Source organism: Leuresthes tenuis, unplaced genomic scaffold (genome assembly GCF_036924035.1).
Source record: "Leuresthes tenuis unplaced genomic scaffold, fLeuTen1.0.hap1 SCAF_17, whole genome shotgun sequence".
NCBI classification, from domain to species: Eukaryota; Metazoa; Chordata; class Actinopteri; order Atheriniformes; family Atherinopsidae; genus Leuresthes; species Leuresthes tenuis.
The window spans coordinates 21,429,063-21,452,834 of NW_027325371.1; the positions used below are offsets into that span (position 1 = coordinate 21,429,063).

Here is a 23,772-nt window from a genome sequence, read left to right on the forward strand (position 1 = left end):
CAAATTACCTAATGTGCTATACTCAGTAGTTAAAGATGAGAATTCACAGAGTGTCAAAGATGAGACAGATTCAGCTGGTTCGCGGTCCAATGATGGTTTTATTGCAGAGTTACAATTCGACCATACATGAGAAGTAGCCCGGGCCCGTCTTTTATACAAGTTGGGCCTGTGGACGCTCCTCCCCGGGCCCCTCCTTTCATATGGCGTGTTTTCCCCAATCTTCCACCGTTATGTTTTAATCAATTAGCTTACCCGTGGCAGGGCCCTTCGTCATGCCTTTTTTAAAACCTTTATTCATGCAATAGTCCTTCCCCCTACTCCTGACTTCCCCTCTACATCCATTTTTCCTGTTTTACAATGTTTGCATTGATGCGTGACTCGACACTGACCTTAGGTACTTTCCATGACCCTAACGCCTGACTCCTCCTTACATAGAGCTAAACGTTGGTACTTTCCATATATTATCCTTCGACAGCATGCCTTCGTCAGCATGCCTTAATTGTCAACAGCATGCCTTAATTGTCGACAGCATGCCTTAATTTTCGACAGCATGCCTCAATTTTTCGACAGCATGCTTTTTTATTCTATAACTTTTGGGGCCTGGTAAACTTACTCCACAATATGATATGCATGTTTGATCACTCCAATGCACTGTTCAATGCTGTTGTCTGCTGGGGGAGTTGCACTTAAGACAAAAACTGTAGGTGCCTGGACAAACTAGTGAAAAAGGCTTGTTCTGTGGTAGGCAGAAGGCTCGACCCTCTCGGTGCTGTGGTGGAGCAACGGATGAGGAGGAAATCATATTCTGTTTTGGAGAACAATAAACATCCTCTCCACAGCATCCTGGCAGAACAGAGGAGCAGCTGCAGTGAGAGACTCATCTCACTGAGCTGCAGGACTGAGAGGTTCAGGAGGTCCTTTGTCCCCACAGCCATAAGGCTTTTTAACAGTGACTGCTGACATGTTCTTCTCAAATTTATTTAATTGATTATTATTATGATTGATTATTATTTATAATATAGTTATGATTATCATTATTGTTGTTGTTGTTGTCTAATATACAATCATTGTAAATATTTATATTTTAATGAGCTACTTGACTAATTTGAATTTCCCTCATTGGGGATGAATAAAGTATTTTTCTATTCTATTCTATTCTATTCTATTCTATTCTATTCTATTCTATTCTATTGTAGCCACCTAAAAATCACTTTTATTTTGAGGCTTTTCTAAATGGGGAAAAAGAGAGCAAAGTGAGGAAAGGTGTGACAGATGAACCCCAGCAGTCTAATCCTATAGCAGCTTAACTATGGGATGTTTCAGGATCACCTGAACCATCCCTAACTATTAGCTTTATCAAAAAGGAAAGGTTTAAGCCTAATCTTAAAAGTGGAAAGGGTGTCTGCTTCAGTTTGAATGTGGAAAAAGGTTTATTTTGGAAACATTTTAAAAACTTACATTATTCTGTCTTGGAAAACACTGCTAGTGGGAAACATTACACTGGTTGCTGAAAAACTGGCAGAAGTGGACCTTCCAACGTGACAGTGACATGAAGTATTCAGCTGAAGTCGTCAAGTGATTAACAGAGAACAAAAATCAACATTCTGGAATCCGGACATCAATTCCATTCAGAATCTGTGGTTGGAATCACAGACCAGAAGAGAGACAGAACAGAGGCCTTCAAACCTGCAGATCATCACACAATGAGGTCCAATTTTCCAGTGGAGGCATGAAGAAAGCAGTCGTGAGTACCATAACATACAATGAATGCATTAAAACTGACCTGGACAATAATATTTTGAGATTTCACAGAAAAAAGTTTAAAAATGTATAATCATAAAACTGAACAAGAGAGCAAAACAACACACAAGATGGTGGCTGAGAACGGAACGCCATTGCTCTTTTTTAGTCTTCCTGTTTTTTAGTCTTATCACTAAATTGTGATGTCATCACTGATGACATCAAAATCTCTCTTCTGGTCTTCTGGTCATCACTGATGATGACATCACAATTGATGTCACCACTGATGTTGTTTGACATCACAATTGATGTCACCACTGATGTTGTTTGACATCACAAATGTTATATAGGCCAGACATTTTCACTCCTTTTTCACAGTTCGTCAGGAGTTTATCTGAAGAAACACGTCCAGTTTTCGAAGCAAATTTGAAAGTCTCAGCAAACGGTTTTCACATCGTCTAAAAAATCAACACTTAATTACTATCTTAAATAGTAATTTTGACAAACTCTTAACAACAACACTTAATTACTATCTTAAATAGTAATTTTGACAAACTCTTAAAAACAACAAGCAAAATGAGTCAAACCAAGATATCATCTGCTCCACTTCAGTGGTGTGACATGGTAGAGGACGATTTACCTGAGGATTTCTACACATATACCATTACTTTTGGCGATAATGAAAGTTATGAGGAACCCACCAACAGGTCAGAAAATGAGCTGTTGGAAAAAGAACAATGCCAGGCCTCTGAGGATTCCACGTCTCCTCAAACAGTAAATGACGACGAGGAAAAAGAACCATCCCAGGTCTCTGCTGCCGCTGTGACTCCTCATTCCGAGGACGTCCAGCTGGTGCAGGATCATCCCCAGGCCTCCAAAGTACGTCGCGTCACGTGGAAGTTTCCAAATTCACAAACCGACAAACAAGCCCAGGCCTCCAACAAATATAACATTACTTTTGGCAGTAATGAAAGTTTGGAGGAACCCAGCAACAGATCAGAAATGTTGGACGTGTTGGAAAAGGAACAATCCCAGGTCTCTGCTGCGGCTGTGACTCCTCATTCCGAGGACGTCCAGCTTGTGCAGGATCATCCCCAGGCCTCCAAAGTTTGTCGCGTCACATGGAAGTTTCCAATTTCACAAACCGAGGAGATTCCCTCTAATGCCTCTGCTGCCGACGAAGATTATGGATCAGAAAAATTACAGGAATCTTACCAACATAATAAGGACAAGATCAACTATTTATACCATCGGATGGATATTGTCAGGACTAAGCTGCTGAAAAAGAATTTCTTTCTAACACGAGAAAAAGACAGAAGAGTCGCAGCAGAGAATAGCTGCTCCATTTCTGAGGAAAAACTCAAGGACCTGGAAAACTGTTTGACGTGTGAGCGTCATCTCTGTGAAAAGTGTGAGCAGGAGCTCAAGGAATGCAATGACGTAATTGCAGAATTGATTGAAACACTGAAACCCCCAGTATCTGAAACTGAATATCAGTCAGTTGTAAGAGAGGTAGAGAGCTTGAAAGAACAACTCAAAGAAAAGACTGCCTCCAATATTGATCTTGCCTCCAAACTAAAGGCACAGGAGGAGGCAACAAAGACACAGGAAAAGAAGGTGGCAGAACTTATGAAGGCTGTATTTCTATCTGTCATCATAAAGCCAGAAGAAAAAACAGAGCTGTACATCCTCCCAGAACTCCATTTAGATCAGATACGTCTTCCACCAAAGAACATAACTGTAGAAGAGCTGGCTTCACAAGTGGAAGTATCGAATCCAGAAGTGGATGGAGTCAACAAAACAGAACCACAAGAGATCCCTGAGCAACCAAAAGAGAACGTTACATCAAAGAAGCGTCGGCGCAAGAACAAAAAGATTCCAGAAACCATTGTAAAGAACCAGCCTGAAGTCATCCAGGAACCTCAAGACACGGAGGACATTTCATCACCTTTCGTTGTCCAGGAACCTGAGAAGATTTCTGAACCCGTGGAAGAAAAGGAAATAGAAAGGGCTTCTGAAGACTCACAGGAAGTGATTCCATCAGATTTGGCTCATCAGGCTGGAGTGCCACAACCAGACGTGGTCCCAGAGCTGGTGAGTGACATCGAAATGGAATTAGTCCCACAACCAAAAGATGTCTCAGAGCCACCAAAGGAGAAAGTTTCTTCTAAAAAGCGTCGGCGCAAAAACAAAAAGACGGTAGAGACCATTATAAAGAACGACCAGCCTGAAGTCATGCAGGAACCTCAAGACACGGAAGACATTTCATCACCTTTCGTTGTCCAGGAACCACTTCCAAAGCAAAATCAAGAAAGAACTTTCATTGTCATCGAAATAGAACCAGCCTCTAAACAGTCAGAGGACTCTCCAACATCAAACCCCTTACATGCCACAGAAGACTTGTCTCTTCAACTTGCAGTACCAGAACAAGCAGTGGACAAGTTTAACCCCTCAGAAGAAAGACCAGAGCTGCCTTCAGTGTGGAGGCGCTTCAAAAAATATATGACGCCTAAACATCGCCGACAATACAAAGACAACAACATCAAGAGAGAAAGTAGCAGCAGCGTTTAGTTTCGCTCACAAGACTAGTCACCCAATGAAATCTCTATACATCCTGTTACAGTAACATCAATAAAAATACTTCAAATGTATCTATCTTTTGTACGGCTCTATCTTTTCATCCTGAACAACTGCACTGACTGAAAGTATCAGTGCATTGTTCTCACAGCTGTTCAGAGCATTATTGTGTCATTCAAATAAGAATATGAATAAGATCCTACACAAATTATTATTATATTGATTTACGTGTTTAAATCAAATAAAACGTGAAAAAAAAAATTACGCACTTGTTTGGATTCTTTTACCAAAATAAGAAACAATTAAAAGGTCATTTTCATCAAAAGTTATTCTTCCAAAGACAAAGAAGGTATTTTTGATATTGTTGAGGGTTTGATTTCCCCTTTTATTGTACATATCTATGCACTGTGCTTACATAGAGTTGATACACTCCTTTTTGAAAGGAACAAGCATTGACCGCACAGTGTGAAGGGTTAGAACACTACATGCTTACAGGGGGAGTCAAAACAGGTCAAAACATTTGAACCATGAATAGATTTTACTGGTGTTAAAAGATGAGTTTCCCTGTTTAGTGTCACGACAGCTGGAATGTACATCAGCATATGAATTAGTGTCTAACAGGAGGACTCCACTCTGGACGCAGCAGAGGACATCTTGAGAAAGTGGAGCCAAAGAGAGTAAAACCACCAAGCTGCTTAAAGCTGCTTGATCTGACTGCTCAGGTGTTTTTTGTGTGTTTGACCCATCAAACTCACCTCCATCCTCTTACACATGAGGAAACTCTGGTGCTCTGCTGCATTTCTCAATAGAAATTAAATATATGTATACATGTGATTTTGTTTAAAAAGTTAGATAACGTATGTGTGGAACACTTTAACTGCAGGAGTATTTGTTGGAATGAAACGATGCAAAAAGTTCAATAAACTTTTAGTAAATTGTTGCTTGTGTTCTTTAGCCTCATCAGAGCCATGTTTCCTCTTGCCTGCGGAAGGATTAAAGATCTTGGACTTTCTATATAAAGACGGTGGAACAAAGAGTAGATTTTATTCATCAATCTGACAACATCATTTACAACAAAAAGTACTCTTCAACAGAACAGAAAGATTCAGGAAACACTGATCAGCATCAACACCTGAACTCATTCAGCAGTGTGGTGAAAACAGAAAAATACTGAAACTTCTCTGTTTAAAGGAGAAACTTTCAGCTGTGGGGCAAGATTTCCCTGCAGGCTCCTGATTTTCTCTTTGTTCGCTCAGTCTGTTGTTTTCTGTCCTCACTTTAGTCAACACAGTCCGACAGTAAAAAGCTCATTCTCTCTCTTTATCTGGTGTTTACATCACTGTGTCGACAGCACAGTTACACATGTATGCTGTTAAGTCAACGTTGACTTTTTATGCTGTTTCACATGTTCTGCTTTGAACATAAAATCTGACATCATGGAGCTTTTATCATTAGCATCAAATATTTAAAAGAACGTTGTTGGACATAAAAACACATTTCTCATTTTTAACAGACTTCAATAAATTCAAATTGTAAGAATATGTGTGTCAGACAGGAATAACGGGATCACACTCCTCAGCCTCCCTGGTAAGGTCTATTCGGGGGTACTGGAGAGGAGGAACCACATTTTCACAGTTTTCTGTGTAAAGGTTTGTTATAAAAGAAGAGTCCACAAAGCCTGAGGAGCAGACCTGTGCTTCATTTTGACTTGAGCCATTTCAGGAGAAACTGTCTTGCAATTATAACCCCAGGGAGCCTCCCGCAGAATGAATCTGGTTTTAATTATTGTCAAAACTGGTAAACTTTCTTTCACTTTAGTCTCATGGCATATTAATAACCATTTGAATGATAGAGGATCAATGTAAATAACTAAAATTATTTAATTTAATATTACTCCTCCGCATTTGACCCATCCAGGTTGGCACCTGTTGAACACACACATCCACAGGGTCACACACTCATGGAGACAGATGCCATACACTGGAGCGGTGGGGCAGCCAATTACAGCGCCCGGGGAGCATGGGGGGTACGGAGCCTTCTTCAAGGGCCGTGGAGGTGGAGGTGGAGCTGGAAGTGGACTACCACCAGGGCCCAAAAAATACTGAGGTCATAAGTCAGAACTTCTATTCGGGTTCAGGGGCCGGCTCCCCTGGAAGTTTTTTTATTTTCCTTAATTTAAATCTGGCCATCAGAGTCTTAAAGGAACAATAACAACATCATAATGACTTTTAGGTTTATTTGTTTTGTTTGTTATCAGAGAACATCAGCCTCATCCTAAATGATTTAAAACTGGAAATGAATTTCATCAAGTCATGAATTAGGAATAAAAAGAAATGAATTGTCCTGGGACAGAGGGATAATGTACTGTAAACAAATGCTTCATATTTCCTTCAGTATTTAAAATAGATACCCAAGCCCTATTACACTATCATGTTGATGATAGTGCCTAATCTGTGAATCTTACACAATACTTCAATTATCATGCATTAAACAGCTGACTTTTAAAACGTATACAGGTCTGGCATAGTCTCTTCCTTTTATAGTAGCTGCTCTCCCTCTATCTCTGCTCCTCTTCTTGCTGCTTGGCCCAAAGATGAGCTTGGTTTGGCTCAGCCTTTTCCTCCCTATCCTGTTTTCCCTTTAGTGAAGAATATAAAAAACTGGACTATCTCACTCACCTGCACCTTAATGCTTACATCAATAATTTTGTTAATATTGTAAATTTTTACACTTTTATTTTAATATCCTACACTTTTACTGAAGCATTTTTCTTATTTTATTGTTTTGTGTGGAATTACTGAGCCACGTTTTTTTTTTATTCGACATATTTCTATTTAAATTCTTATCCTTAATTCTTGGTAGCAGGTAAAAAGAAAATTTCACTGCACATTGTATTATGTATGATTATGTATGTGACAAATAAAACTCTTGAATCTATAAACACAGTCAAATACTAAACTGATAGAAATAAAAAACAAGACGCCATATCATCATCATATTTTCAGATGTGTCAGAAATCTTAAAAAACCTTGGGCAGTGTGGAGCTTTTGAAATTTGAGGTAAAAATTAGGCTTTTTGAAGGACCATTATGGTGACTCATGAAGTAAGGGCAAGTTACCACAGAAAAGTATTTATTATTATTATTATTATTTTGAAAATTAAGCGGATGTTTTATTTTGTTTCTGCATACGAGTTCCTGTCCGGCACGACCTGCTCTGTGCAGTGTTCCTGCGTTGTGCTCCGGCATCCGGCAGAAATATATAACAGGTTCAGCATCCAACATTGGGAAATCAACACTGAATAAACTTTTAATTTTCAATCAGTCGCAAAATGAATGTTGACTCAACCGGTGGAAATTTAACCAAAATTAAACTTTGATTTGATGTGTCCTTCCTATCTGAGTAGTACGCTGGGCTACAAAAAAAATATCTCCACATTAAAATGCATTTTTTTCTCACAGTCATCTACCACTTAAACTGCTCTCCACCTACATTTTTAGTTTAATGTGCTCCTCTTCCAGTGACTGAAGTCCGACATGTGTGTGGTAGTTACCATATAGACCATATGATGTTGATGACACGCAGCACATCTGCCCAAACTGGGCCACTGTTCTATTAAACAGTCGTGCTACTCTTGGCTATTCAAATATAAAATCACCACAATTTAAGCAAAACATTATTTTTTTAAATACCGAGGACACGACCTTGGTGTCCTCTATGGTAGTTACGGCCTTGCTTTGATCATCTTCTGTGTTTGCTTAGATAATGCAGATTATTGCTATCACATGTGAAAGAGTGTCTGCTCCTCTCTTTCCCTCTCTGTCTCCTCAGCAGCAACATTTGAAGTGAATGTGCCACAGAGCTCCTATCAGGCAGAGGAGAAGCACAACATCACTCTGGAGTGGATGTTCACAACCAAACCTGACAGCTCCTGGAGCTCCCTGTATATCATCTGGAACCTGATAACTGATCACAGAGTCTTATTCCTGTATCATGTTCATGAAGGTGTTGAGGTGTCAGAGTCTCAGGATGAACAGTTTGCAGGACGAGTCCAGAGTGACAAAGACGCCCTCAGAGAAGGACGAATCAGACTTCATGTGTCCAGGCTCAGGACTGAGGACTCTGGTCTGTATGTGTGTGAAGTGAAGACTGATTGTGGCTTCAGCTTTGGAAAATGTCGACTCAGCGTCACTGGTGAGTTCACATCGTGGATTTAATCTCCTTAAGATTTTTACTGCTGGTTCTTGTTCATTTGGAGTTTTTTCCTGCTAAGAGTTAACATGAGATTTAAAGCTCAGATGTTCCAGTAGTTAGCCATGAAGAACCACTACAGAACTAACACAGTTTATCCAGCTCAAAGTTTAAAGTAGCTGAGAACCAACTGTCTCTGTTTGTGTTGTTGTGTTGTTCATATAGACTCATACATATGAACAGTATCCACAACATTTTATTCTGTCAGCTGTTAACACAAAATCCAAAACTCAAAGCAAATGAAGAGAAAACAGACAAAATGCGGCAGAACAACAGTTTCTCTGACAGCAGATGAAGAATTACTAACAGCTACTAATGATGAGGGAAATGTTTTCTATTTCCATAAATCACCTTCATGTTTTGTCCTTTGCTGATCACTCCCAACCTCAGAGACCGACTGAGAGTCCACAGCCAGACATTTCAGGAGGGATCGGACTCTACGCTGCAATGGAAGTGATAGGAGTAGTAGTACATGCAGTAGCTCTGCTGGTTATACTCCCTTGTCTTTATTTAACATAATCCAATAACAGGAGGGTAAACTTCAGGAGTTATTTAACAGAACCCTGAAGCTCCATGAGGCTGCTTTTCCTGCACATCCAGACTGACCTCTGACCTTTTCACCTCTCAGACTGTCTTCATGTACTGAGACAAACAAACTGGATGAAAGATAGAGAGGACCAACATCTGAATAGAGACTAAGAGGACTCTGTAAAGTATTCTGCAAATATAATCACAGAAGAAGAGAAAAAGGCACCATTATCAGTGCCTGAGAGGCTGCGGCAGGAAAAACTCCAGCAGCTTAATAGTCAGTCCAGTAGATGGCAGTAATGCTCCTCACACAGCTGAAAGCCATAAACGGAAATGGTCTCTGTGGTGATAAGAATTCGGTGATAGTCTCTGTGGCGCAATCGGCCAGCGCGTTCGGCTGTTAACCGAAAGGTTGGTGGTTCGAGCCCACCCAGGGACGAGCCCACCAACAGATTGTTGGTAACTCAGATATACTGTTGCCATGTCTTCAGAACATTGTCTGCGTTTATATCTCTTTCTACGGGCTGCGGCCTCGTCCTTCACAACCAAACTTGACATTTTTGCTATCAGCAACCAGTTGTATGTTTGGTAGCAAATCCAAAGCCGCCGGGGTAACGTGTCCCACTGTACCCACAACCTATCAGGCTCTGTGCTTAGAGTGGGTCCTCCAATAACTTCCATTCCTAATCTCGCCGCTCCGTACCCCCCATGCTCCCTGGGAGCTGGAAGTGGCTGCCCCACCGCTCCAGTGTATGACAACTGTGCCAACCTGGAGACTGCATTCCCTCTGATTCCAAGTTGTTGGTCAACAGTGAACGTATTCTTGCCTTTGTACACTTTGAACTCCAGTACCAGACCATTGGCACTGGCAAGGAGAAATACTTTCAGTCCTGTGGGGTTTGGTTTTCCGGGCAAAAACTGTCGTACAGGACACCGGCCAGTGAATGGAATTATCTGCTCATCTACAAATGCCTTCCTTGGCCTATGCAGATTAAACAGACACTCTGTTTAAGAGAGGTCTCACCTTCCAGAGGGGATCGCGCTTCTTCTCCTCATCAGAGACATCAAGATCATTTGTGACTTTGATGGACTGCCTGATCTTGAAGAATCTGTCTCGACTCATTTCATCAGCTATAACTGGGACCCTTGTCTTTGCCGCCCAGTACATCCGGATCCTAGGGTATCCGAGGCATGCCATGTACATAGACATGCCAAAGAAGGTTTTCAGCTCCTCTGGTGTGGATTTTAGACTTCCTCCAGTGATCAACATCTCCCGATTGTTTGTTCGTTCTGACATTTCTTTAAAAACTTGGTCATCGATGTGCTGTTGGAAGTAGTCAGAGGGCTTCCAGTTCTGATGGATGTGTCCAGTGTTGTCATTAGAATTACTGTCTTCCACAATAGGGTTGAAACTTAAGTGATAAAGAAAGGAGAGGTATAAGTTCAATGCTCTTTCAGCAGATGTATTATTGAATATTTAAATCAATATGGTCAGTAGTTTGCCATATAAAGTTTTTAACTGATTGTGCACTGTGCCTATGTGTGTGTTAGAACAAGAGTGTGAACTAAAACTGCTCTCATTTCCATTGCTACACACTGTAATAAACTTCAAAACACAATGGGTGTTTCTCGGCTCAGGCTCAGGCTCAGGCTCCTCAACAGCTGCAGTATCCTCCTCTGAACTTTCATCTTCCTCCTCTCTCTGGGCCTCATCCATCTCATCAAATCTGAATCTCCCTCCACAACTCATAGCAAAATCCTCTCTGCCTCACTTAGCCCTCTGCTCCCTGATGTATTAAAAATGGGGGTTAGTAAGTCCTGATGTCCACTACAAAGGACATTACATAGAAGTTATGTTTTGAAAGGGTTAAAAATACTGTGTCTTCATAAAAATGTTACTAAATTGAAGTAAAGACTTTGATATTAAAGAAAAAATAGATTTTTAACAATAGAAACGTGATATCTGCAAAACATTGTCAACTAACCTCTCTTGTTGCTGTAAAACGTGGACGTTGAAATTCCCGCCATTTTCAAAAGACAGTGCATGTGATGTGTTGGCCACATCCCCACAACTGGGGCATCAAGACAGAGCCCAGGATGTCCTCTGAGAGGGACAGTAGGACTCAGATAGATTTTATAAGTTATGCCTGACTTAGAGGTCTCAGACTCATGTCCTGCACAGAGGACAAAAATTAATTGCCGGGTCTCGGGAGAATAATGATTTTCAGACACAATTATTACACTGTCCATCGAGTCTCTGTGGCGCAATCGGCCAGCGCGTTCGGCTGTTAACCGAAAGGTTGGTGGTTCGAGCCCACCCAGGGACGAGTGTGTTTACCAACAGATCGTTGCTAACTCAGACATACTGCTGCCATATCTTCAGAACACGGTCTGCGTATATATCTCTTTCTACGGGCTCCGGCCCCGTCCTTTACAACCGAGTAGGAATTTTTTTCTATCGACTGCTAAGCAACCAGTTGTATGTTTGGTAGCAAATCGAAAGCCGCCGGCCTAACGTGTCCCACTGTACCCACAACCTATCAGCCTCTGTGGTTAGAGTGGGTCCTCCAATAACTTCCATTCCTAATCTCGCCGCTCCGTACCCCCCATGCTCCCCGGGCGCTGTAATTGGCTGCCCCACCGCTCCAGTGTATGGCATCTGTCTCCATGAGTGTGTCACCCCGTGCATGTGTGTGTTCAACAGCTGCCAACCTGGATGAGTCAGATGCGGAGAACCATTTCGTGTGACTACATGACAATAAAGTCATCTTAATAAAGTCATCTTAGGTACTTACATTGATTCTTTATCATTCAAATGGTTATTAGTATGCCATGAGAGACTAAGAGGAAAAAATTTTTGCTTTTTTGATATTTTAATGATAATTTAAGTATTGTGGTTGAAAGAAACATACTGCAACAATTTTTTTTCAAAAACATTGTCTATTTATTTTTTCTGGACTGTCCCTTGTGGTGGACATCGGGTCTTGTTTGATATAAAATGTAATGATGTAATGTTATAATACCGAATTCATTTTCATGTGGATTTCTTTTAAAAAATCTTCTTATTTCATAAACATTAAAATAGATGAAGACATCTGAATGATCTGGCTATTTTACATGAGGGAGGAAATCAGCACATTTCTGTCTGACCTATACTATCGCAATTTCTCACTGTCAACTCTTCAAACTACCAAACAGGGTTAGTTAAACATGGCACCAAAATAAACACATATTTACTGGAATATCCTTACTGGTACTCCCCACAATAAACATTTGAACAAGAATTCAAACTTAGCAGAACACCCAACAATGTTTGAATACTCAAATTTACGGCATCACATACAGCTCCAAATCACAGCGTATCATGAATGGTACAACAGGAAACAGTTTTTGGCCTTTGAAACACACAGAAACATGTTATGCTTGATGCACTTGACAGATGCTTTCCCTTTGCATCCCTCTCTTCTGCACCGTGATGAATGAGCAGCCTCCTCCATCTTTGGCAAGTGGACTGCCCCGTATTTTTGGACATTGGCATTGGGCTGAGGTTCAACAGGCCTCCTCTTCTTTGTTGGAATGTACTCTTCATCAGTACTCATCTCTTCATCGTCACTGGCCACATTGTCAGCCTTGTGATCTCCCTGTGCCTGAGCAATCATCTCCTCAGCCAGCAGCAGCTTGAAGTCGAAATACTGCAGCCTCTCTTTCTTTGGTTTTCCAGAGACTTGGTGGTCTGACCTGTACTCGATCCAGCTGCCAGGTCAACAAAATGCAGGACTGTACGGATCCATTTCCTTGTGCGGCTTGACATAGGATAGAAGCTGATCATGCGGTCGCACAAATCGTAGCCGCCCATGTTTTTGTTGTATTCAGCTACAACAGCTGGTCGAGGCACAGTAACATGGAGCTTCTCTTTTGCTGACCATCTCATGCAACTGTCCTGGGGCTCTATCCCACGGACAGTGGAGGCCATCAAGACTGCCTTGTTATCCTGCCACTTTCTCACGGCAACCTCAGATGGTTTTTTAACAACCATTTCAGATTTATCTCTTCCTTGTTTTTTGTTGTTTCGTTTGGTGTCATCTGACATCTTTGATTTGCATGGTGCAGAGATTCAATTCTTCATAATGGTCCCCGTACCCAGGAGACCATTTGTTTTCAAACTATCCTGTAGCTTGATGGAGGTGAAATACCTGTCAAAATACAGGTGTGTTCCTGTTGAAAGAGACTGTGCCAACCTGGAGACTGCATTCCCTCTGATTCCAAGTTGTTGGTCAACAGTGAACGTATTCTTGCCTTTGTAAACTTCAAACTCCAGTACCAGACCATTGGGACTGGCAAGGAGAAATACTTTCAGTCCTGTGGGGTTTGGTTTTCCGGGCAAAAACTGTCGTAAAGGACACCGGCCTGTGAATGGAATTATCTGCTCATCTACAAATGCCTTCCCTGGCCTAGGCAGATTAAACAGACACTCTGTTTAAGAGAGGTCTCACCTTCCAGAGGGGATCGCGCTTCTTCTCCTCATCAGAGACATCAAGATCATTTGTGACTTTGATGGACTGCCTGATCTTGAAGAATCTGTCTCGACTCATTTCATCAGCTATAACTGGGACCCTTGTCTTTGCCGCCCAGTACATCCGGATCCTAGGGTATCCGAGGCATGCCATGTACATAGACATGCCAAAGAAGGTTTTCAGCTCCTCTGGTGTGGATTTTAGACTTCCTCCAGTGATCAACATCTCCCGATTGTTTGTTCGTTCTGACATTTCTTTAAAAACTTGGTCATCGATGTGCTGTTGGAAGTAGTCAGAGGGCTTCCAGTTCTGATGGATGTGTCCAGTGTTGTCATTAGAATTACTGTCTTCCACAATAGGGTTGAAACTTAAGTGATAAAGAAAGGAGAGGTATAAGTTCAATGCTCTTTCAGCAGATGTTTTATTGAATATTTAAATCAATATGGTCAGTCGTTTGCCATATCAAGTTTTTAACTGATTGTGCACTGTGCCTGTGTGTGTGTTAGAACAAGAGTGTGAACTAAAACTGCTCTCATTTCCATTGCTACACACTGTAATAAACTTCAAAACACAATGGGTGTTTCTCGGCTCAGGCTCAGGCTCAGGCTCCTCAACAGCTGCAGTATCCTCCTCTGAACTTTCATCTTCCTCCTCTCTCTGGGCCTCATCCATCTCATCAAATCTGAATCTCCCTCCACAACTCTTAGCAAAATCTTCTCTGCCTCACTTAGCCCTCTGCTCCCTGATGTATTAAAAATGGGGGTTAGTAAGTCCTGATGTCCACTACAAAGGACATTACATAGAAGTTATGTTTTGAAAGGGTTAAAAATACTGTGTCTTCATAAAAATGTTACTAAATTGAAGTAAAGACTTTGATATTAAAGAAAAAATAGATTTTTAACAATAGAAACATGATATCTGCAAAACATTGTCAACTAACCTCTCTTGTTGCTGTAAAACGTGGACGTTGAAATTCCCGCCATTTTCAAAAGACAGTGCATGTGATGTGTTGGCCACATCCCCACAACTGGGGCATCAAGACAGAGCCCAGGATGTCCTCTGAGAGGGACAGTAGGACTCAGATAGATTTTATAAGTTATGCCTGACTTAGAGGTCTCAGACTCATGTCCTGCACAGAGGACAAAAATTAATTGCCGGGTCTCGGGAGAATAATGATTTTCAGACACAATTATTACGCTGTCCATCGAGTCTCTGTGGCGCAATTGGCCAGCGCGTTCGGCTGTTAATCAAAAGGTTGGTGGTTCGAGCCCACCCAGGGACGAGTGTGTTTACCAACAGATCGTTGGTAACTCAGCCATACTGCTGCCATGTCTTCAGAACACGGTCTGCGTATATATCTCTTTCTACGGGCTCCGGCCCCGTCCTTTACAACCGAGTAGGAATTTTTTTCTATCGACTGCTAAGCAACCAGTTGTATGTTTGGTAGCAAATCGAAAGCCGCCGGCCTAACGTGTCCCACTGTACCCACAACCTATCAGCCTCTGTGGTTAGAGTGGGTCCTCCAATAACTTCCATTCCTAATCTCACCGCTCCGTACCCCCCATGCTCCCCGGGCGCTGTAATTGGCTGCCCCACCGCTCCAGTGTATGGCATCTGTCTCCATGAGTGTGTCACCCCGTGCATGTGTGTGTTCAACAGCTGCCAACCTGGATGAGTCAGATGCGGAGAACCATTTCGTGTGACTACATGACAATAAAGTCATCTTAATAAAGTCATCTTAGGTACTTACATTGATTCTTTATCATTCAAATGGTTATTAGTATGCCATGAGAGACTAAGAGGAAAAAAATTTTGCTTTTTTGATATTTTAATGATAATTTAAGTATTGTGGTTGAAAGAAACATACTGCAACAATTTTTTTTCAAAAACATTGTCTATTTATTTTTTCTGGACTGTCCCTTGTGGTGGACATCGGGTCTTGTTTGATATAAAATGTAATGATGTAATGTTATAATACCGAATTCATTTTCATGTGGATTTCTTTTAAAAAATCTTCTTATTTCATAAACATTAAAATAGATGAAGACATCTGAATGATCTGGCTATTTTACATGAGGGAGGAAATCCGCACATTTCTGTCTGACCTATACTATCGCAATTTCTCACTATCAACTCTTCAAACTACCAAACAGGGTTAGTTAAACATGGCACCAAAATAAACACATATTTACTGGAATATCCTTACTGGTACTCCCCACAATAAACATTTGAACAAGAATTCAAACTTAGCAGAACACCCAACAATGTTTGAATACTCAAATTTACGGCATCACATACAGCTCCAAATCACAGCGTATCATGAATGGTACAACAGGAAACAGTTTTTGGCCTTTGAAACACACAGAAACATGTTATGCTTGATGCACTTGACAGATGCTTTCCCTTTGCATCCCTCTCTTCTGCACCGTGATGAATGAGCAGCCTCCTCCATCTTTGGCAAGTGGACTGCCCCGTATTTTTGGACATTGGCATTGGGCTGAGGTTCAACAGGCCTCCTCTTCTTTGTTGGAATGTACTCTTCATCAGTACTCATCTCTTCATCGTCACTGGCCACATTGTCAGCCTTGTGATCTCCCTGTGCCTGAGCAATCATCTCCTCAGCCAGCAGCAGCTTGAAGTCGAAATACTGCAGCCTCTCTTTCTTTGGTTTTCCAGAGACTTGGTGGTCTGACCTGTACTCGATCCAGCTGCCAGGTCAACAAAATGCAGGACTGTACGGATCCATTTCCTTGTGCGGCTTGACATAGGATAGAAGCTGATCATGCGGTCGCACAAATCGTAGCCGCCCATGTTTTTGTTGTATTCAGCTACAACAGCTGGTCGAGGCACAGTAACATGGAGCTTCTCTTTTGCTGACCATCTCATGCAACTGTCCTGGGGCTCTATCCCACGGACAGTGGAGGCCATCAAGACTGCCTTGTTATCCTGCCACTTTGTCACGGCAACCTCAGATGGTTTTTTAACAACCATTTCAGATTTACCTCTTCCTTGTTTTTTGTTGTTTCGTTTGGTGTCATCTGACATCTTTGATTTGCATGGTGCAGAGATTCAATTCTTCATAATGGTCCCCGTACCCAGGAGACCATTTGTTTTCAAACTATCCTGTAGCTTGATGGAGGTGAAATACCTGTCAAAATACAGGTGTGTTCCTGTTGAAAGAGACTGTGCCAACCTGGAGACTGCATTCCTTCTGATTCCAAGTTGTTGGTCAACAGTGAACGTATTCTTGCCTTTGTACACTTCAAACTCCAATACCAGACCATTGGGACTGGCAAGGAGAAATACTTTCAGTCCTGTGGGGTTTGGTTTTCCGGGCAAAAACTGTCGTAAAGGACACCGGCCTGTGAATGGAATTATCTGCTCATCTACAAATGCCTTCCCTGGCCTAGGCAGATTAAACAGACACTCTGTTTAAGAGAGGTCTCACCTTCCAGAGGGGATCGCGCTTCTTCTCCTCATCAGAGACATCAAGATCATTTGTGACTTTGATGGACTGCCTGATCTTGAAGAATCTGTCTCGACTCATTTCATCAGCTATAACTGGGACCCTTGTCTTTGCCGCCCAGTACATCCGGATCCTAGGGTATCCGAGGCATGCCATGTACATAGACATGCCAAAGAAGGTTTTCAGCTCCTCTGGTGTGGATTTTAGACTTCCTCCAGTGATCAACATCTCCCGATTGTTTGTTCGTTCTGACATTTCTTTAAAAACTTGGTCATCGATGTGCTGTTGGAAGTAGTCAGAGGGCTTCCAGTTCTGATGGATGTGTCCAGTGTTGTCATTAGAATTACTGTCTTCCACAATAGGGTTGAAACTTAAGTGATAAAGAAAGGAGAGGTATAAGTTCAATGCTCTTTCAGCAGATGTATTATTGAATATTTAAATCAATATGGTCAGTAGTTTGCCATATCAAGTTTTTAACTGATTGTGTACTGTGCCTGTGTGTGTGTTAGAACAAGAGTGTGAACTAAAACTGCTCTCATTTCCATTGCTACACACTGTAATAAACTTCAAAACACAATGGGTGTTTCTCGGCTCAGGCTCAGGCTCAGGCTCCTCAACAGCTGCAGTATCCTCCTCTGAACTTTCATCTTCCTCCTCTCTCTGGGCCTCATCCATCTCATCAAATCTGAATCTCCCTCCACAACTCTTAGCAAAATCTTCTCTGCCTCACTTAGCCCTCTGCTCCCTGATGTATTAAAAATGGGGGTTAGTAAGTCCTAATGTCCACTACAAAGGACATTACATAGAAGTTATGTTTTGAAAGGGTTAAAAACACTGTGTCTTCATAAAAATGTTACTAAATTGAAGTAAAGACTTTGATATTAAAGAAAAAATAGATTTTTAACAATAGAAACATGATATCTGCAAAACATTGTCAACTAACCTCTCTTGTTGCTGTAAAACGTGGACGTTGAAATTCCCGCCATTTTCAAAAGACAGTGCATGTGATGTGTTGGCCACATCCCCACAACTGGGGCATCAAGACAGAGCCCAGGATGTCCTCTGAGAGGGACAGTAGGACTCAGATAGATTTTATAAGTTATGCCTGACTTAGAGGTCTCAGACTCATGTACTGCACAGAGGACAAAAATTAATTGCCGGGTCTCGGGAGAATAATGATTTTCAGACACAATTATTACGCTGTCCATCGAGTCTCTGTGGCGCAATCGGCCAGCGCGTTCGGCTGTTAACCGAAAGGTTGGTGGTTCGAGCCCACCCAGGGACGAGTGTGTTTACCAACAGATCGTTGCTAACTCAGACATACTGCTGCCATGTCTTCAGAACACGGTCTGCGTATATATCTCTTTCTACGGGCTCCGGCCCCGTCCTTTACAACCGAGTAGGAATTTTTTTCTATCGACTGCTAAGCAACCAGTTGTATGTTTGGTAGCAAATCGAAAGCCGCCGGCCTAACGTGTCCCACTGTACCCACAACCTATCAGCCTCTGTGGTTAGAGTGGGTCCTCCAATAACTTCCATTCCTAATCTCGCCGCTCCGTACCCCCCATGCTCCCCGGGCGCTGGAAGTGGCTGCCCCACCGCTCCAGTGTATGGCATCTGTCTCCATGAGTGTGTCACCCCGTGCATGTGTGTGTTCAACAGCTGCCAACCTGGATGAGTCAGATGCGGAAAACCATTTCGTGTGACTACATGACAATAAAGTCATCTTAATAAAGTCATCTTAGGTACTTACATTGATTCTTTATCATTCAAATGGTTATTAGTATGCCATGAGAGACTAAGAGGAAAAAAATTTTGCTTTTTTGATATTTTAATGATAATTTAAGTATTGTGGTTGAAAGAAACATACTGCAACAATTTTTTTTCAAAAACATTGTCTATTTATTTTTTCTGGACTGTCCCTTGTGGTGGACATCGGGTCTTGTTTGATATAAAATGTAATGATGTAATGTTATAATACCGAATTCATTTTCATGTGGATTTCTTTTAAAAAATCTTCTTATTTCATAAACATTAAAATAGATGAAGACATCTGAATGATCTGGCTATTTTACATGAGGGAGGAAATCCGCACATTTCTGTCTGACCTATACTATCGCAATTTCTCACTATCAACTCTTCAAACTACCAAACAGGGTTAGTTAAACATGGCACCAAAATAAACACATATTTACTGGAATATCCTTACTGGTACTCCCCACAATAAACATTTGAACAAGAATTCAAACTTAGCAGAACACCCAACAATGTTTGAATACTCAAATTTACGGCATCACATACAGCTCCAAATCACAGCGTATCATGAATGGTACAACAGGAAACAGTTTTTGGCCTTTGAAACACACAGAAACATGTTATGCTTGATGCACTTGACAGATGCTTTCCCTTTGCATCCCTCTCTTCTGCACCGTGATGAATGAGCAGCCTCCTCCATCTTTGGCAAGTGGACTGCCCCGTATTTTTGGACATTGGCATTGGGCTGAGGTTCAACAGGCCTCCTCTTCTTTGTTGGAATGTACTCTTCATCGGTACTCATCTCTTCATCGTCACTGGCCACATTGTCAGCCTTGTGATCTCCCTGTGCCTGAGCAATCATCTCCTCAGCCAGCAGCAGCTTGAAGTCGAAATACTGCAGCCTCTCTTTCTTTGGTTTTCCAGAGACTTGGTGGTCTGACCTGTACTCGATCCAGCTGCCAGGTCAACAAAATGCAGGACTGTACGGATCCATTTCCTTGTGCGGCTTGACATAGGATAGAAGCTGATCATGCGGTCGCACAAATCGTAGCCGCCCATGTTTTTGTTGTATTCAGCTACAACAGCTGGTCGAGGCACAGTAACATGGAGCTTCTCTTTTGCTGACCATCTCATGCAACTGTCCTGGGGCTCTATCCCACGGACAGTGGAGGCCATCAAGACTGCCTTGTTATCCTGCCACTTTGTCACGGCAACCTCAGATGGTTTTTTAACAACCATTTCAGATTTACCTCTTCCTTGTTTTTTGTTGTTTCGTTTGGTGTCATCTGACATCTTTGATTTGCATGGTGCAGAGATTCAATTCTTCATAATGGTCCCCGTACCCAGGAGACCATTTGTTTTCAAACTATCCTGTAGCTTGATGGAGGTGAAATACCTGTCAAAATACAGGTGTGTTCCTGTTGAAAGAGACTGTGCCAACCTGGAGACTGCATTCCCTCTGATTCCAAGTTGTTGGTCAACAGTGAACGTATTCTTGCCTTTGTACACTTCAAACTCCAGTACCAGACCATTGGGACTGGCAAGGAGAAATACTTTCAGTCCTGTGGGGTTTGGTTTTCCGGGCAAAAACTGTCGTAAAGGACACCGGCCTGTGAATGGAATTATCTGCTCATCTACAAATGCCTTCCCTGGCCTAGGCAGATTAAACAGACACTCTGTTTAAGAGAGGTCTCACCTTCCAGAGGGGATCGCGCTTCTTCTCCTCATCAGAGACATCAAGATCATTTGTGACTTTGATGGACTGCCTGATCTTGAAGAATCTGTCTCGACTCATTTCATCAGCTATAACTGGGACCCTTGTCTTTGCCGCCCAGTACATCCGGATCCTAGGGTATCCGAGGCATGCCATGTACATAGACATGCCAAAGAAGGTTTTCAGCTCCTCTGGTGTGGATTTTAGACTTCCTCCAGTGATCAACATCTCCCGATTGTTTGTTCGTTCTGACATTTCTTTAAAAACTTGGTCATCGATGTGCTGTTGGAAGTAGTCAGAGGGCTTCCAGTTCTGATGGATGTGTCCAGTGTTGTCATTAGAATTACTGTCTTCCACAATAGGGTTGAAACTTAAGTGATAAAGAAAGGAGAGGTATAAGTTCAATGCTCTTTCAGCAGATGTATTATTGAATATTTAAATCAATATGGTCAGTAGTTTGCCATATCAAGTTTTTAACTGATTGTGCACTGTGCCTGTGTGTGTGTTAGAACAAGAGTGTGAACTAAAACTGCTCTCATTTCCATTGCTACACACTGTAATAAACTTCAAAACACAATGGGTGTTTCTCGGCTCAGGTTCAGGCTCAGGCTCAGGCTCCTCAACAGCTGCAGTATCCTCCTCTGAACTTTCATCTTCGTCCTCTCTCTGGGCCTCATCCATCTCATGAAATCTGAATCTCCCTCCACAACTCTTAGCAAAATCTTCTCTGCCTCACTTAGCCCTCTGCTCCCTGATGTATTAAAAATGGGGGTTAGTAAGTCCTGATGTCCACTACAAAGGACATTACATAGAAGTTATGTTTTGAAAGGGTTAAAAATACTGTGTCTTCATAAAAATGTTACTAAATTGAAGTAAAGACTTTGATATTAAAGAAAAAATAGATTTTTAACAATAGAAACATGATATCTGCAAAACATTGTCAACTAACCTCTCTTGTTGCTGTAAAACGTGGACGTTGAAATTCCCGCCATTTTCAAAAGACAGTGCATGTGATGTGTTGGCCACATCCCCACAACTGGGGCATCAAGACAGAGCCCAGGATGTCCTCTGAGAGGGACAGTAGGACTCAGATAGATTTTATAAGTTATGCCTGACTTAGAGGTCTCAGACTCATGTCCTGCACAGAGGACAAAAATTAATTGCCGGGTCTCGGGAGAATAATGATTTTCAGACACAATTATTACGCTGTCCATCGAGTCTCTGTGGCGCAATCGGCCAGCGCGTTCGGCTGTTAACCGAAAGGTTGGTGGTTCGAGCCCACCCAGGGACGAGTGTGTTTACCAACAGATCGTTGCTAACTCAGACATACTGCTGCCATGGCTTCAGAACACGGTCTGCGTATATATCTCTTTCTACGGGCTCCGGCCCCGTCCTTTACAACCGAGTAGGAATTTTTTTCTATCGACTGCTAAGCAACCAGTTGTATGTTTGGTAGCAAATCGAAAGCCGCCGGCCTAACGTGTCCCATTGTACCCACAACCTATCAGCCTCTGTGGTTAGAGTGGGTCCTCCAATAACTTCCATTCCTAATCTCGCCGCTCCGTACCCCCCATGCTCCCCGGGCGCTGGAAGTGGCTGCCCCACCGCTCCAGTGTATGGCATCTGTCTCCATGAGTGTGTCACCCCGTGCATGTGTGTGTTCAACAGCTGCCAACCTGGATGAGTCAGATGCGGAAAACCATTTCGTGTGACTACATGACAATAAAGTCATCTTAATAAAGTCATCTTAGGTACTTACATTGATTCTTTATCATTCAAATGGTTATTAGTATGCCATGAGAGACTAAGAGGAAAATTTTTTTTGCTTTTTTGATATTTTAATGATAATTTAAGTATTGTGGTTGAAAGAAACATACTGCAACAATTTTTTTTCAAAAACATTGTCTATTTATTTTTTCTGGACTGTCCCTTGTGGTGGACATCGGGTCTTGTTTGATATAAAATGTAATGATGTAATGTTATAATACCGAATTCATTTTCATGTGGATTTCTTTTAAAAAATCTTCTTATTTCATAAACATTAAAATAGATGAAGACATCTGAATGATCTGGCTATTTTACATGAGGGAGGAAATCAGCACATATCTGTCTGACCTATACTATCGCAATTTCTCACTGTCAACTCTTCAAACTACCAAACAGGGTTAGTTAAACATGGCACCAAAATAAACACATATTTACTGGAATATCCTTACTGGTACTCCCCACAATAAACATTTGAACAAGAATTCAAACTTAGCAGAACACCCAACAATGTTTGAATACTCAAATTTACGGCATCATATACAACTCCAAATCACAGCGTATCATGAATGGTACAACAGGAAACAGTTTTTGGCCTTTGAAACACACAGAAACATGTTATGCTCGATGAACTTGACAGATGTTTTTCCTTTGCATCCCTCTCTTCTGCACCGTGATGAATGAGCAGCCTCCTCCATCTTTGGCAAATGGACTGCCCCGTATTTTTGGACATTGGCATTGGGCTGAGGTTCAACAGGCCTCCTCTTCTTTGTTGGAATGTACTCTTCATCAGTACTCATCTCTTCATCGTCACTGGCCACATTGTCAGCCTTGTGATCTCCCTGTGCCTGAGCAATCATCTCCTCAGCCAGCAGCAGCTTGAAGTCGAAATACTGCAGCCTCTCTTTCTTTGGTTTTCCAGAGACTTGGTGGTCTGACCTGTACTCGATCCAGCTGCCAGGTCAACAAAATGCAGGACTGTACGGATCCATTTTCTTGTGCGGCTTGACATAGGATAGAAGCTGATCTTGCGGTCGCACAAATCGTAGCCGCCCATGTTTTTGTTGTATTCAGCTACAACAGCTGGTCGAGGCACAGTAACATGGAGCTTCTCTTTTGCTGACCATCTCATGCAACTGTCCTGGGGCTCTATCCCACGGAAAGTGGAGGTCATCAAGACTGCCTTGTTATCCTGCCACTTTGTCACGGCAACCTCAGATGGTTTTTTAACAACCATTTCAGATTTACCTCTTCCTTGTTTTTTGTTGTTTCGTTTGGTGTCATCTGACATCTTTGATTTGCATGGTGCAGAGATTCAATTCTTCATAATGGTCCCCGTACCCAGGAGACCATTTGTTTTCAAACTATCCTGTAGCTTGATGGAGGTGAAATACCTGTCAAAATACAGGTGTGTTCCTGTTGAAAGAGACTGTGCCAACCTGGAGACTGCATTCCCTCTGATTC

General features: G+C 42.0%; 5 non-coding genes across 5 annotated transcripts; all 5 read left to right on the plus strand.

Annotated features, from left to right (window-relative positions):
- Positions 1-9,460: 9,460 nt before the first annotated feature.
- On the plus strand, positions 9,461-9,534 carry trnan-guu (transfer RNA asparagine (anticodon GUU)). Its single transcript has one exon. It is a non-coding gene; the product is annotated as a tRNA-Asn (tRNA).
- Positions 9,535-11,348: 1,814 nt separating this feature from the next.
- On the plus strand, positions 11,349-11,422 carry trnan-guu (transfer RNA asparagine (anticodon GUU)). Its single transcript has one exon. It is a non-coding gene; the product is annotated as a tRNA-Asn (tRNA).
- Positions 11,423-14,817: 3,395 nt separating this feature from the next.
- On the plus strand, positions 14,818-14,891 carry trnan-guu (transfer RNA asparagine (anticodon GUU)). Its single transcript has one exon. It is a non-coding gene; the product is annotated as a tRNA-Asn (tRNA).
- Positions 14,892-18,286: 3,395 nt separating this feature from the next.
- Positions 18,287-18,360, plus strand: trnan-guu (transfer RNA asparagine (anticodon GUU)). Its single transcript has one exon. It is a non-coding gene; the product is annotated as a tRNA-Asn (tRNA).
- Positions 18,361-21,761: 3,401 nt separating this feature from the next.
- Positions 21,762-21,835, plus strand: trnan-guu (transfer RNA asparagine (anticodon GUU)). Its single transcript has one exon. It is a non-coding gene; the product is annotated as a tRNA-Asn (tRNA).
- The last annotated feature ends 1,937 nt before the right edge of the window (positions 21,836-23,772 follow it).